Source organism: Miscanthus floridulus, chromosome 15 (assembly GCF_019320115.1).
Source record: "Miscanthus floridulus cultivar M001 chromosome 15, ASM1932011v1, whole genome shotgun sequence".
Lineage (NCBI taxonomy): Eukaryota > Viridiplantae > Streptophyta > Magnoliopsida > Poales > Poaceae > Miscanthus > Miscanthus floridulus.
Genome location: NC_089594.1, coordinates 16,223,053 through 16,237,937, shown reverse-complemented (window position 1 = coordinate 16,237,937; position 14,885 = coordinate 16,223,053). Strand labels below are relative to the sequence as shown.

Sequence of the window (14,885 nt, the reverse complement as noted above, 5' to 3'; positions counted from 1 at the left end):
TGTTAGTCACATTGCTTAGTTTGTGTAGCTAAGTCTTTGCGCTCTCTAATTAGGCATTGGTTGCCTTGTTATTGAGCATTGCTAGTGAGCTTAGTTAGCTTTGTGCTTTTGCTTACTAGCATGTGTAGGAGCTCCCTTGTAGCTTAAAGTACTAGTGGCATAGGTTTGTGTGACCTTGCTCCTAGAATTGGTTAGGTGAGCTCTAACTAGCCCGACACCTTTGTTGCATAATTGTTATCTTTGCAAGGTGCTAGTGAATATATATAGTGGGGTATAGTCTTGGCTAGACCGATAGTTTCAATTCCGCATTTGTATCGGTTAGCCGACACGATTAAGTTTTAGAAAAGACTATTCACCCCTCCTCTAGTCGTCATCTCGACCATTCATCACCGCCGCTGCTTCGTCCTTGCTCGTCAGGAGTTGCAGCCACATGTAGCGACTGCAATCATCCATGAGCAGGAGGAAGTACCGCCGACCACCATTTATAGCTGGCGTGATCGGCCCGCAGAGATCGCCGTGGACGAGCTCGAGAGCGTTGTTCGCGTGATACTTGGCCACCTTTGGGAATGGTAGCCTCCTCTGCTTCCCGGCTAGGCAGCTGTCACATAGCTCGCCTCCGTGCTTGACGTGGGGTAGCCCTCGGATCATCTTCTCCAGCCGACCAAGCGCGTCGAAGCTGAGATATCCGAACCGGGCATGCCACATCCACGGTTCCTCAGTGTGCCTTGCCGCCAGGCACATCGGTTGCTCTACCTTTAGGTCGAGTAGGTACACCGGTGTGCCTCCCTGATCCTAAGGACTCCGTCCTTGATCAGTACCTCGCTACTGCGCTCATCCAGCTGATCAATGCTGATGATGCTGGAACGCAGCTGCGGGATGTAATATACATCCGTTAGCGCGCGGTTCTCCCCGTTCTGGCGCCTGAAGATGATGGTGCTGCGCCCTTGGATTGCCACCCTTGAGCCGTCACCAAACTTCACCGTACCGGTAACATCGTCGTCGAGCTCGAAGAAGGATGCCTTGGAGCCCGTCATGTGGTTGCTGGCAACAGAGTCCAGATACCACCGCTGCTCCTAGTCGGCGCCCACACGTCCGAGGTGAACTTGGACGCGTGGTTCGTCGAGGTTGACAGCCTTCGGGGCCTTCCCAGGTCCTTCCGGTGGACGACTGCTGGCGCTACGACACCAGCTGGGCCGACAACCGGCAGCGCCTCGCGGAATGCGCGGTCGGCTTCGGCCGCGGCACCGTCGGCGGCAAGAACGGCAAGACGTACGTGGTGACTGACCCCAGCGACGTCGCCGACCCGGCGAGCCCGGCGCCGGGCACGCTCGGGTACGGCCTCGTCTAGAAGGAGCCGCTGTGGATCACGTTGGCTCGCGACATGACCATCAGCCCGAAGCAGGAGCTGCTCGTCGCCTCGCGCAAGACCGTCGACGGCCGCCGCGCGGACGTGGTCGTCGGCGACGGCGGCACCTGCTTTGTGGTGCGAAACGTCAGCGACGTTATCATCCACGGGATCACCATACGCGGCTGCAGGCCTGCACAGGCGACATCGTCGGAGTCGGACGAGGGTGACGGCATCGCCGCCTTCCACTCCACGCATGTGTGGGTGGACCACTGCACGCTCGAGGCCTCATCGATGTCACGGGCGTCTCCACGAACGTGACCCTGTCCAACAACGTCCTCAGGAACCATAACAAGACGATGCTGCTATGTCACAGCGACGATTTCACTGATGACAAGAACATGAAGGTCACTGTTGCGTTTAACCGTTTCGGACCAGGTCTTGTACAGAGAATGCCAAGGTGCATGCATGATCCACTACCGGAAACCGGCACTTTGCCGAGTGTCGGAGGCTCTGCCGAGTGTATTTTATCGGACACTCGGCAAAGACGGTCTTTGCCGAGTGCCAAATAAAATACACTCGGCAAAAAAAAAAAAACTCGACAAAGATGACTTTGCCGAGTGTTTTTTTCGGCACTCGGCAAAGATGTATTTTGCCGAGTGCTATTTTTTGGCACTCGGCAAAATGCGTCTTTGCCGAGTGCCTTTTTTCTGGCACTCGGCAAAATGTGTCTTTGCCGAGTGCCTTTTTTCTAACACTCGGCAAATATGTATTTTGCCGAGTGTCATTTTTTGGCACTCGGCAAAATGCGTCTTTGCCGAGTGCCTTTTTTCTAGCACTCGGCAAAGAGGCATTTTGCCGTGTGCATTTTTTTTTGGCCCTCGGCTAATTATTTTTTTGAAGCAATTTTTGAGGCCCTAAATGAATTCAAATGAAAAACTTTTCAACTACAAAGTTGTATAACTTCTCAAGATCTACAAAGTTTATTTTGGTCATTTCTTCATTTGACAAAGCGACAATAACGTTGTTCATAAAATCTACATCTCTCTCATATCTCTCATATCAGTTTCGTGAAAGTAGAAGAGAGATATAAGATTTATGAACAATGTTACTACCACTATGTCGGATGAACAAATGACCAAAATAAACTTTGTAGATCTTGAGAAGTTATGAAATTTTGTAGTTGACAACATTTTAATTTGAAATCATCTTGTCATGCAAAAACGACGTTTGAATTTAAAAATTTTAAAATTTGAATTTTTCAAAAGACCTCGGATGAAAAAACTTCCTAAATGAAAATTGTAGATCTCCAAAAGTTATGAAACTATGTAGTTGACAACTTTTTGATTTGAAATCATCTTATCATGCAAAACTACGTTTGAATCTCTCAAATTTAAAATTCGAATTTTTTAAACGACCTCGGATGGAAAAACTTCCTAAATGAAAATTGTAGATCTCCAAAAGTTATGAAACTATGTAGTTGACAACTTTTTGATTTGAAATCATCTTATATTGCAAAACTACGTTTGAATCTCTCAAATTTAAAATTCGAATTTTTCAAACGACCTCGGATGGAAAAACTTCCTAAATGAAAATTGTAGATCTCGAAAAGTTATGAAACTTTGTAGTTAACCACTTTTTAATTTAAATTCGTTTAGGGCCTCAAACAAGCAATTTACTCTCGGTTTAGTATAATATATGAGGATAGATAACGGAATCTAGACACAAGTGACAGTGTAGTGTAGTGTAGTGGTAGAGCAGCAGACACACGAGGGAGAGGCCGTGAGTTTGAATCCCGCTGGCTGCGTCAGCTGTGAATTTAGCGCAAAAATTTTTTTTTGAAAAATTTTGCTATTATTTTTTGTTTTTTTTCGCATTTTCATTGGCTGGTGGCAATTTTTTTTTTTGAAAAATTTTGCTATTATTTTTGGTTTTTTTCGCATTTTCATTTTGCCGAGTGTAAATCTTTGCCGAGTGCTTTTCCGACACTCGGCAAAGGCTTTGCCGAGTGCCCGACAAAAAGCACTCGGCAAAGCTTCTTTGCCGATTAATTCTTTGCCGAGTGCCCTTTGCCGAGTGCGGCACTCGGCAAAGCCTTTGCCGAGTGTATTTCGGGCTTTGCCGAGTGCCGCAGGCACTCGGCAAATCTTAAGATTCCAGTAGTGATCAAGAAGCCATGCATTTTATTTTGTGTTTAATAATAAAGTAACAGTATTTTATTTAGCATTCCATTAACTAAAAATAGTCTAATCATCAAGCAATATGATGACTGTACTTGATATATATAGGTGCCGGTTCGGACTGTTTCACGTCATCAACAACGACTACATAAAATGGGAGATGTATGCCATTGGTGGCAGTGCTTCACCGACAATTCTGAGCCATGGCAATCGATTCCTTGCCGACAAGGCCAAAGAGGTTTGTGTTTTATCATCTGTCCCCTTCAGCAACTTTTGTTCTCAGTTTTGTTTTCTTGCAAAGCTGTGTTTCTGAAGAAGGCCCCTTAGTCTGAAACTATGTCCATGATCTTTCGTGAAGATTCTAAAGAATCTATTATTCTGGTACTCTAGTCATTACATATAAGTTCAACAAAAAATATTGCTATTTTCTATTAAAAAATGAGTATGTCGCAGCATAATTTTTAGAAAGCAAACCAGGAGAGCTGCCTGTTATTTTCAGATGATCAGAAGCAAACTAGTCTGAACTGTGAAAATTTTCTTCAGGTGACCAAGCGTGAGGTAGCACCAAAGAGTGAGTGGACCTGGATATCTGAAAGTGATACGATGCTCAACGGCGCATTCTTCACATCATCTGGTACTCCTACACCTGACGTTAAGGCCCCTAGCTTTTGCCAAGGCGGCCTCTTTTGTGCCGGCAATCACGGCCTCTGTAGGGGTTCTGTCATGCAAGGAGGGGTCTCTGTGCTGAAAATTAAAGCTGGAGGCTCTGAGAATTTTTCAGTCCAATCTCCTTGGTAAGCAGATGAAGCAATGGACAGCTATTGTATATGACATTTTAGTTGTTCAGTGAGGAGCAGGACATGATAGCAAGTGTTTTTTGTATGACCTTTTTCTATCATTGTTGGGTTGTTGAAAAGCAAAATCTAGCTCCTTCAGTTATTCAATAGGCTCGGCACAGGTCATACAAATCCTAGGATCCCTATCCAGGAAGCATTACCATTTACTAGCCATTGTTTGGAAAACACTTATATACAGATCCCAGCTAATAAAAAAGATTCAAAATAATTCGTCAAAAACACAGACTCCAGATAATGTTTTGTCATAATGAAACTTGGGGCCTTACATTTACCCTAAGGAAATATGATGTTTTAAAAAGAAGTTAGAAATGATTTACTAGACATAATAGATAACATGTGACTAAGGTAAAGTATATAAACAATTATAACGACCATAATTTTCATGCCTATAGCATATCACAAGGAACAAGACTCATTTTTCTATAATATTTTTCAAAAGAAACAAGAATAAAAACAATTTTTTCTGCCAGGTCAAGCACAACCCGACAGCCATCGAAAACTCTGGTGTAGCCCAAGAACCAAGTGAGCAATCCGTGCAACAAGGTGTGCAGCCGGGGAGGGGCCATGGCAACTGAGGCGAGGAGGGGCCACGGCCGGGGAGGTGTGTGGGTAATTTCTCTAAACTCCACCAAACTTGGATTTGGTGAGCAGATCCACGATGGAGCTGCCGGATCCAAAAGCGTTTGGCTGCAAACGTTGGATCAAAATTTGGTTTGATGAATCTGGAGCTGATGGAGCTCTACCAAATAGGCCCTAAGTGGGTAGCAGCATGGCGGGAATGGGCTGAATTACCCAAGCTAGTGACACCAAACAGCAAGGACATATGAAGAGATATGTTAATTTTGTGAGTCACAAGAGGAGCTATCCAATTCTTACTGCAAGCTCCCTTCCCCTAGGCTGATGACCCTATGATAGAGCAGCATCATATCATATCAAATTGTAAAAGACAGCTTTTCTTCAATTTGTATTTCTTTTTGTTTCAACGGACGGATCATGTATACATATAAGTAGATGCATATGCATAAGAAAGCATACAACATAGTGGAGTAGTACAAATTAAAGTGTTAGTCGTCGATCATCAGGTGGCAGGCTGGATAAAGCCGATTTATGGGGATTGCCGGCCTTGCGGCGGCCACATGTAGGTCATCTTCCCACGCTTGGCAAGCTCAAGACTCGACGATGACGACAAGCGCTTGAGCTCCACCACCAAGAAGCAGCAGGCATCGTAGGTGATGGGGGGCCCGTAGTTGGTCGGCTCCATGGTGCTCATCGGCCGGCAGATGCAGAACCTGCCGTCGCCCAGGTACGCCAGGGTTGGCATGTCCCGAGGCCTCGAGACTCGGCCGCTGCTGATGACGCACTCCTCCCAGGGCCAGGGGAACGTCTGCGGCCACACGTGCCGCACGGCCCCGGTGGTGACGTCGCACGCGCACAGGAAGCCTTTGTCGTCGGCGGTGAGGCCGATGACCGATGAGCCAAGCTCCGGGACGTGGAGCCCGCGGCCCTGGAATGGCAGCTGCCACGTCCCCTCCGTCCGCCACGTCGCGCTGTGCTCGTCGGCGGCGTCCAGGGAGAATGTGCCCTTGCCGGTGACGGAGATCCACACGCGCGTGCCCACTGCACAGTACGCCGAGACGAACGCGAGCTCGTTCTCGGCCAGGCGCCCCACGGGGGGCTTCGGGAGCGGGACGGCGTGCCACTGCCAGCACCCGCCGGGGATGGGGAGCAGCCGGAGCTTCTCGAAGCCGTAGATGCCGACGAAGAGGATGGTGTCCATCCTGATGACGGTGCCGGCGGCGGCGGCGGCGGCGTCTCCCGGTCCCGGCACCAACAGGGGGAGCATGGCGGGCGCGTCCCTGTAGCTGCCGAACGCGCGTGGCGAGCCGAAGCCGCGGCCCTTGGGCCACCACCGGACGAGGCGGCCCTCGGCGTCGCGCATCCGCGGGCTCGCCTGCCGCTCCCAGAAACCGTAGCCGCCGACCTGCATCACCGTGTCGTGGAACACGGTGTCCCAAAAGTCGTAGGGGGCGCCCAGGACGGCGCCGCCAGAAGCGGCGAAGGCGCGGCAGCCGGTCGGCGAGGGGAAGCGCGCGACGGGCCGCGGGGAGCAGGCCGCCGCCACCATCTTGATCTCCTCCTCGTCATCGGCGATCAGCAGGTCGTACACGAGGTGGCCCTCCTCCTCGTCGTGCACCACCAGAAGCGGCCGGTCGGCGGCCATCGGAGTCGGACCGCAGCAGCCGCGTGCGTAGCAATGTCTCTCGCCGCGCGCAGCCAGGGTTGCGATTTATAGTGCGTGCTGCCTGCCCACCGACCAGATCTCGGAATCCTAGCTTCTGACGTGTTCTTCGGAAAAAAATTTGGGTGCGCACGGCCGGTTGAGCCCATCGCCCACCTAATTTATTTTCCTGTTCTTCTCGGATACAGCTGCTGGAAAATCTATGGCTTCCGCCTCCTAGCCCTTTGTTTTCATGTAATTTTGGTCTAAAAAAGGCCTAAAAGTATATAATCTCACCATGATTAAAAGCAATATATCTCTAATCTCTGCACCTAAAAAGATTCTAAAGTAATCATCCATCAGTGATGCCAAATACATCCCGATTCCATTTCGGCTCCCCTTCCGCGTCGTTCTGCGTTCAAAAGCAAGGGATACGAAGTCCAGATCAGACACGAACTCCTTCCTATGAAGACTCGATCCGACAAACTCTTTCCGCGTCCGATTTCAACATCATTGTGTCCGAGTGAGCAAATCTGTTATTATTTTTACACCTTCATCCAATGGTGCATGTGCCCAAAAACTCCAATGAGTACGCGCGCACCGAAACCGAGTCTCATACCGTGTGTTCGTGCAACTCCTCCGCAGACGTCTGGACTATGGCGCACGAGCAATAGCTTGGCCCCATCGTCCACAGAAATTTATCCCTGTCCGATTAGGAGTACGTGACGTGGGAAATAAAGGAAACACCAATTTACCCTTTGTTACCCAAACCAGATTCTACATGACTCTTCTTTACTTTTGTAGACGATTTTCAAATTAAGAATCTATACACTACCGGAGACCGGCTCTTTGCCGAGTGTCAAGTGGTTTGCCGAGTGTTGTTTTTCGGGCACTCGGCAAACACGCCTTTGCCGAGTGTTTTTTTACACTCGGCAAAGAAAATTTCAAAGCATATTTTGAAGCAGTAAATTAATTCAAATGAAAAAGTTTTCAACTACAAAGTTGTACAACTCATCAAGATGTACAATGTTTGTTTTGGTCTTTTCTTCATATGACAAAGTGAAAGTAAATTTGTTCACAAATCTAACATCTCTCTCTTGTAGTTTATGAAACTACAAGAGAGATATATAAGATTTGTGAACAATGTTAGAACGACCATGACGGATGAACAGATGATCAAACAACCAAAATAAACTTTGTAGATCTCAAAAAGTTATGAAACATTATAGTTAGCAATTTTTTTATTTGAAAACATCTTGTCATGCAAAACTGCGTTTGAATTTTAAAATTTTAAAATTCAAATTTTATAAACGACCTCGGATGGAAAAACTTCTTAAACTAAAAGTGTAGATCTCGAAAAGTTATGAAACTTTGTAGTTTACAACTTTTTTATTTGAATTCGTTTAGAGCCTCAAACAAGCAATTTACATTAGGCAAAAAAAGCTTCTTTGCCGAGTGTTTTTTTTACACTCGGCAAAGAGCTTCTTTGCCGAGTGTTTTTTTTACACTCGGCAAAGAAAATTTCAAAGCATATTTTAAAGCAGTAAATTAATTCAAATGAAAAAGTTTTCAACTACAAAGTTGTATAACTCATCAAGATGTATAATGTTTGTTTTGATCTTTTCTTCATATGACAAAGTGAAAGTAAATTTGTTCACAAATCTAACATCTCTCTCTTGTAGTTTATGAAACTACAAGAGAGATATAAGATTTGTGAACAATGTTAGAACGACCATGTCGGATGAATAGATGATCAAACAACCAAAATAAACTTTGTAGATCTCGAAAAGTTATGAAACTTTGTAATTGGCAACTTTTTTATTTGAAATCATCTTGTCATGCAAAATTGTGTTTGAATTTCAAAATTTTAAAATTTGAACTTTTCGAACGACCTCGGATGGAAAAACAACCAAAATAAACTCTGTAGATCTCGAAAAGTTACGAAACATTGTAGTTGGCAACTTTTTGATTTGAAAATATCTTGTCATGCAAAACTGCGTTTGAATTTCCAAATTTTAAAATTCAAATTTTGTAAACGACCTCGAATGGAAAAACTTCATAAACTAAAAGTGTAGATCTCGAAAAGTTATGAAACTTTGTAGTTCACAACTTTTTTATTTGAATTCGTTTAGCGCCTCAAACAAACAATTTACACTCGGTTTAGTATAATATATTGGGAACTAAAACGTAATCCAGACACAAGTGACAGTGTGGTGTAGTGTTAGAGGAGGTTTGTGCGCAGCAGGAGGTCTCAGGTTCAAATCCCGTCGGCCGCGTAGCTGTGAAATTTACGCGAAAAAAGCCGGAGATGGATGGACGTTGACCGGTGGGGGCAAATTGGGCTTTGCCGAGTGCCCCTGGCACTCGGCAAATTCGCTGAGTCCGGTAGTGATAATGATATAAGTATAATTTACAAAAAAAAAGAATGAAATTAAAATTAGAAAAAATGAGAGGGATAAACTCCCTCCGTAAAAAATAAATCAAACTCCTAAAAAACAAATAAATTGGATTTAGTTAAATATTTTTCTTTTCAATTTTGTACTGTCGTAGTAGATTATTTAGTTGTTTTATCTCACAGAGACAAATAGTATGTCAGACTAAAAGAAGTTCACCTTAGGATCTCATAGTCGTAGACGGTTGTGATGAACACGGTTGCTACACTACGAATTAGATTGATATGATTTCAAGTGATCATGTCAAAACTTGAATTATGTTCTAATTGAACATGAATCTCAAAAGGACGGATCTAGCTACAAATGTAATGTTGCGAGCAGTTTTTTTATAATAATAGTACAGCACAAGGTTACATATAAATTATAATGATATTATTTTCACCATCAGATTTTTTTATTGAGATCTTCAAAATAATACCACACTTGACCATGTTTTGAAGGAACTTTTTTGAATATTTTTTAAACGCTAGGATAATTTTTTGTCACCCTGGAACAATGGTTTCAATTTAATAATAAAATTGTTCCGCCTCCCGGAAAAAATATTCTGCATAGAAAATTATCCAAATGGGTCTTGTTTTGAAGATTGATCATAAGTGCAATCAAAATTTGATTTAGATACTTAGTTTAAAAACTATGAGATTTTTCTTCAACATTTTTTTGTTTACTAGTGAAAATGCACCTGCGACACGCACGTGGATATCAAAAGAAAACTCTACTTTGAAACAATAGGATAATACCCTGATTTAGAATCAACTACCAAGCTGCTATACAATAGGCTACAGCTACATTACAAAGTCCTGATGCATGATGTACATAAACATTTCAGTTAAGCTAATATCCCCATCTATCACATCAAACCACTTGCAGAGCTTGTGATTGAAGTATGTTGACACTTGACGGTGTAGCTTGCCTACCCTCTTACCATCATCAAAATCTGTCTTCCATGTGTTCTTGGATGCTTAGTATAATCTCACCATCTCACCATTCCCCCTCCTACTACTCACATCCTCATAATATAAAATAAAGATTGTCAAAGAAACCTTACTAAATTTTTGATTTACTGAAAGAAACTTTAGATACTTTAGAAGCTTGGAAGTTACCAAAAAGGCTTGTACTCAAAGCTGTTTTTTTTTTCGATCAGTGTTTGCTCACTAAAATTACTTTTATTCGCCCATAGTAAAAAAAGAACTATAATATGTAGGATAGTATATAGAATAGAACAATATCATATCTAGCCTATGAAGATTAGCAGTAAAAGGAGAGTATAAAGTTGGAAATTCTTCCTATGAAAACCACCATTGCCAATGCGTGAATTGCAATCTTTGTTGAGTATTACACCTGACTGCGTTATGGATATCAATTTGCCATTCAACTGAACCTTCCTCCAATAGGGATTATTGTTGCACCATTTTAATTGCAATTTTATTCCATCATGGAGTAGTTCTCCTCCCCCTATTGCTTTGTAAAACTTATTCTTAAGTTGGTCAGCAAGCTCTTTGCTGGCTCAGTGCAATATATCAGGTGTGGACGTCTCTTCCCCTCCGTTTTTCTGTCAAAAAAGTGGAAAGATAAAGTAATTTGTTTTACAGTTTTAAATCTGAGAGTCTACTCCATTGACTATATTGGAGCGTAATTAAACAAAAAATTTACCATCTTATCCCCATTGCCATCAAAAGCAATGTTGTTGGCCCAAGGAGCATCACCCTGTGCAGATCATGCCTGAAGGCATGCATCACCCGTCCACCTTGCTCTCTTGCTCCCTATCCAATTCTAGTTCCTGTCAATATCATTTGTTCATGACAATTAACCGAATGAAATAAACTCAACTAAAGATCTCGATAACCCATCTAAATCCCTCACAAGCAACATTAGACAAGGGAGGGAGCCCTCTATGGTTCACTTCCGCATTGGGGTTTCAGTTGAACTGACAAAAATCGGTAATCAGTTTTTTCTCTGCTGAAGAATAAAAAATAGGTACGGGCTCCCCTGCCGGCAGATCTTTTGCCGTGTAAAATAATATTCTACAACCTTGCTAAGACATACACTAAGACAAACATACTGAAGAATGTTACTGTAGATCATATGAAATCATGAAATTGGTGTGTAGATTTTTATTATTTCTTGAAACTCCACATATAGCATTAAACAAAGTTCAACAACAATAATAATATAATAGTAGATAAATAAATTTTGGATGCAACTGAACAGATTATTAGTTACCTGGCACAAATCTTGCCGAAGTAGATAACAAAACCTGCAGGAGACAAGAAGCACCAAAATGTCGACCGTGGCAATCATCATCAACAATAATCAAATCAACTCGTGGAAACCTGCTGCGAGATGTCAATTTACAGCATGAGTTACTTGCTGCTGAGCCCCACCTACGGCCTCCCTCTGCAGATCAACAACAATCAGCGCCTGCGTCACTCCGTCCTATCCGCCGTCGGCTACATCGCGCACCAACACCATCCAAATCCAGTAATACAACACAGTACCAGTGTGTGCGCGAAAGCCAGGAGGGAGGGGGTTGTGAACCGAAGAACGTACCGGCGATGGAGTAGTCATCCTCGGTGCGCCGAAGAGGAAGCAGTCGGCCTGCAGACCTTGGCGTGGAAGATCTCGACGGCGGGTGGGAAGCCGATGCCGCCGCCGGTCGAGGTCGGTGTTGATAATGGGCCGGTCGACGACGCGGAGCCCTGCGATGGAGTCCTTACACACAACACACCTCCGTGGTGCTGCCGGTGACGAGCCCGCTCGGTGCTTCCCCGCCTGCCGGCCCGTCGTCCATCGCGCCGGCAACTGTGGCGTCCCCGGCGCCCCCGCGAGGGCATGCGCGTCCGGGACTATGGTGCGTCGTGAATTCTGCGAGTGGGTAGTGGGAGAGGGGGCGGGGTGGAGGAGGAGATTTGTACTGCGTGATTGAGGGGCTACAATTATGGTGGAAACAGAGAGAGAGGGGGCGGGGTGGGCGGAGCGACGCGGCGGTTTCCTTCGGCCTCTGCCTTCGCCCAATCAAGCCGCGGGCATCGCCACCAGCGAATATGGATTACGGAGGCGCCAGGACGACGCTACGGTTCGCAACGGAGACAAGGAAGGGAGGAGGGTGGGTATGCGGGCGGGTATGTTCGTCGTAGGTGAAAAAAATGCCGACCAAGGCGTGGTTGATACGGAAGATGAGGCGAAACACGCTGTCACACAAGCATCGTCCCTCCGCGGTCCACCCGTCACTTGTATCTTAACCGTTGGATGGAAAATCAAGACACATCCAACGGAGGAGATCTTGGGTGGGTAGGAGATTTTTGTAATTTCTTCGCTCATTTATAGTTTAGATAGATAGATACGGATTCCTAGATGTGGGCGCAGGGGTGGGTGGTGGGTGAATAACGAGTGAATACAACTTTTTTTTTTCTCCGGACTTGTTTGAAACCCACCTTCAAGTCAATTTCAACGAGCCAAGCCAAAAATAAGTGCAATTGAAGCAATTTTAAAACGAACCACAAGCATGCTTAATGAGCTTTTGTCCAGCCCTACTGGTTAAAGACCGCCTAGGCAGTGTATAATCCCCTCCCCTGCACAAGTCCATCGTAATCCGCCCCACTGCTCATTTCTATTGCGGCGAGGGCATCACCGCCGGTTTAGGGGGTCAGCAAGTGGTAAGTCGGTGGTGATGGGACCCCCCTCCCCCCCAAAAATGCCCTCATCACCGACGGTTTTGAACTGGCGGTGATACTCCCCTCTCCCTCTCCCTCCCCCCTCCCCCTCCCCCCCCCCCCATCACCGTAATTGTTTCATGGGCCCAGCGGTGATCGGCCACCTATTCAACAAAGGTAGGAATTAAATAAGTGGGTAGAAAACAACCTTCAAGTCAGTTGATGATGTGGAACCTTCAAATTTGGGCCTCTCCTTGATCAATTGGGTGAAAAGAACCTCTAAAACGAAAGAAAGAGCCTTTCCATCAAATTGATCAACCCAAAAATAAAATTTAGCCAATAAAATAAGTTGGAAATTGAATGGGTTGATAGTTACCAACCTTAGAATAAGGGAGTGATAGACATTTTTCAAAAAAATGGAGCCTTCATGTGCAATTGGGTGAAAAACAGCGGTAGTAATGGTGAAAAAATAGTACAATTTTGGATAGAAAATGAAAAGGGCGCAGAGAAGAATGGGGGAGTATATATAGCCTCTACCCCCTCACCGTCGATTCTAATCTTCAACTAGTTGTGAAAATCCCCCTTCGCCGCCAGTTTAAGCTACAAATTGTTAATGAAGGGGGGAGGGCATCACCGCCGGTGAGCCCATCTCGTAACGGGTACACGCGGGTGGCCCGGTCCTGATGTCGCACGCGCACAGGAAGCCTTTGTCATCGGCGGTGAGGCCGATGACCGAGCCGAGCTCCGGGACGTGGAGCCCGCGGCCCTGGAATGGCATCTGCCACGTCCCCCTCCGCTCGCCACGTCAAAGTGCCGTGCTCATCGGCGGCGTCCAGGGGAAGCTTGTTTCATTGTTGCTGAAGCTAGCCACAGTAACTCTGTCATGTATCCTATTAGCTTCAGTGAAAACAGGGCAACGATGTGTTGCTCTGCATCCTACAGTCTTCTTGTTGACAATTGCTTACCCTCGTGTTGCTGCTGCGTGTGCCTATCCATCTCACACCGCTTTTAGCTGCGGCGTGCTCCGGCTCAACAGGCTCTCCTTCGCCATCTGGTCGGTCACTGGTCGCTGCTCTTCATCTCCGGATTGACTGCATGAGTTAAGTTTATTTTTTTCGTCAGATGTTGTGCCGCAATTGACAACATTAGTCAGCCCAGGAATTAGCTAAGGTTCGATGAAATCACAGTTCCATGCCGTCAAACAAACATCAGCAAGGTGGCAACTTGCCGACAACACCCTGAACAACTACTTGAAGGCTGCGCTGTACAGCATGAACAGCCACATTTTCAGTTCTTGTCAGACGCCAAGTTTCTTGATAAATGGCAGTGCTAAATAAATATGTTGAAAAGGCACTAGTGATGTAAGGAGTAGCAATGGGCGATCGAAATCATTATTCGGATTAGAAGCTATATCAGTTCTGCTTTTCGTTGGACTAGAAATTTTTGCAATGAACAGATGAAAATCCTTATTTCCTCTGAAAAAAAAAGTTACAATGGCACAATGCTGCCAGTATCCTAAATCCTGCACAAGCTACTGTTCCATTTGTAGCTACAGCATGAAACACCACATTTTCAGTTTCTTGTCAGACACTGTTTCTTGAGAAATTTTGTTAAGATTGTGTTGAATTGGCGTTGCTCCAGCACATCTTTACAATGTTTCTGGCCCTGCTCATAATTACAAACAGTCAATGCCATGTATGTACTCGACTCTTTAGATACGACAATAACGAATCTGCAGGAAAATCGGACTGGGGGGAAGAAAAGGAAAAAAAACAAGGAAAAATTGTGGGAGTACATACACTTCCAGCCACCTCTACTTCCCATTTGATCCATAACAATGCGCCAAGGTTACCTTGGTTTGCTAACTTTTTCACGCCTTGACATCCTATGGTTGTATAATACAAATATTAAAAATTACATGAAAACCCTAAGTAATGACGATTCTTAAGTTGAAAAATCCGACTAATATATAGCGAATCGATGCGAAAAAAACTAGAAGGGAAGTAAGGATACCTTGCTCTCGAAGATCTATAGATTAAATCAAAGTTTCCAAGGTCCAATATGCTGATTCGTGAGGTAGGGCGAAGTGGGGAGAGCAAAAACCCGAGAGGGAGGAGAAAGAAAAGGAAGAAGCCTCAGCCAGGAAGGTTGGGCGGCGGGTTAAAACACCATCTCGACGCCA

The 14,885-nt window shown here is 45.1% G+C and overlaps 1 long non-coding RNA gene and 1 pseudogene across 2 annotated transcripts; one reads left to right on the top strand and one right to left on the bottom strand.

Moving 5' to 3' along the window:
* Positions 1 to 696: 696 nt before the first annotated feature.
* LOC136507085 (putative pectate lyase 11) lies at positions 697 to 4,446 on the top strand (annotated as a pseudogene).
* A 5,184-nt stretch (positions 4,447 to 9,630) lies between these two features.
* LOC136508978 (uncharacterized) lies at positions 9,631 to 12,161 on the bottom strand. Of its 2 annotated transcripts, none has more exons than XR_010772170.1 (4): positions 11,601 to 12,161; positions 11,274 to 11,500; positions 10,704 to 10,830; positions 9,631 to 10,602 (listed from the first exon to the last, which is right to left on the bottom strand). It is a non-coding gene; the product is annotated as an uncharacterized lncRNA (long non-coding RNA). The 2 variants fall into 2 exon arrangements; XR_010772171.1 differs by having other exon boundaries at positions 10,704 to 10,813.
* Between the last annotated feature and the right edge of the window lie 2,724 nt (positions 12,162 to 14,885).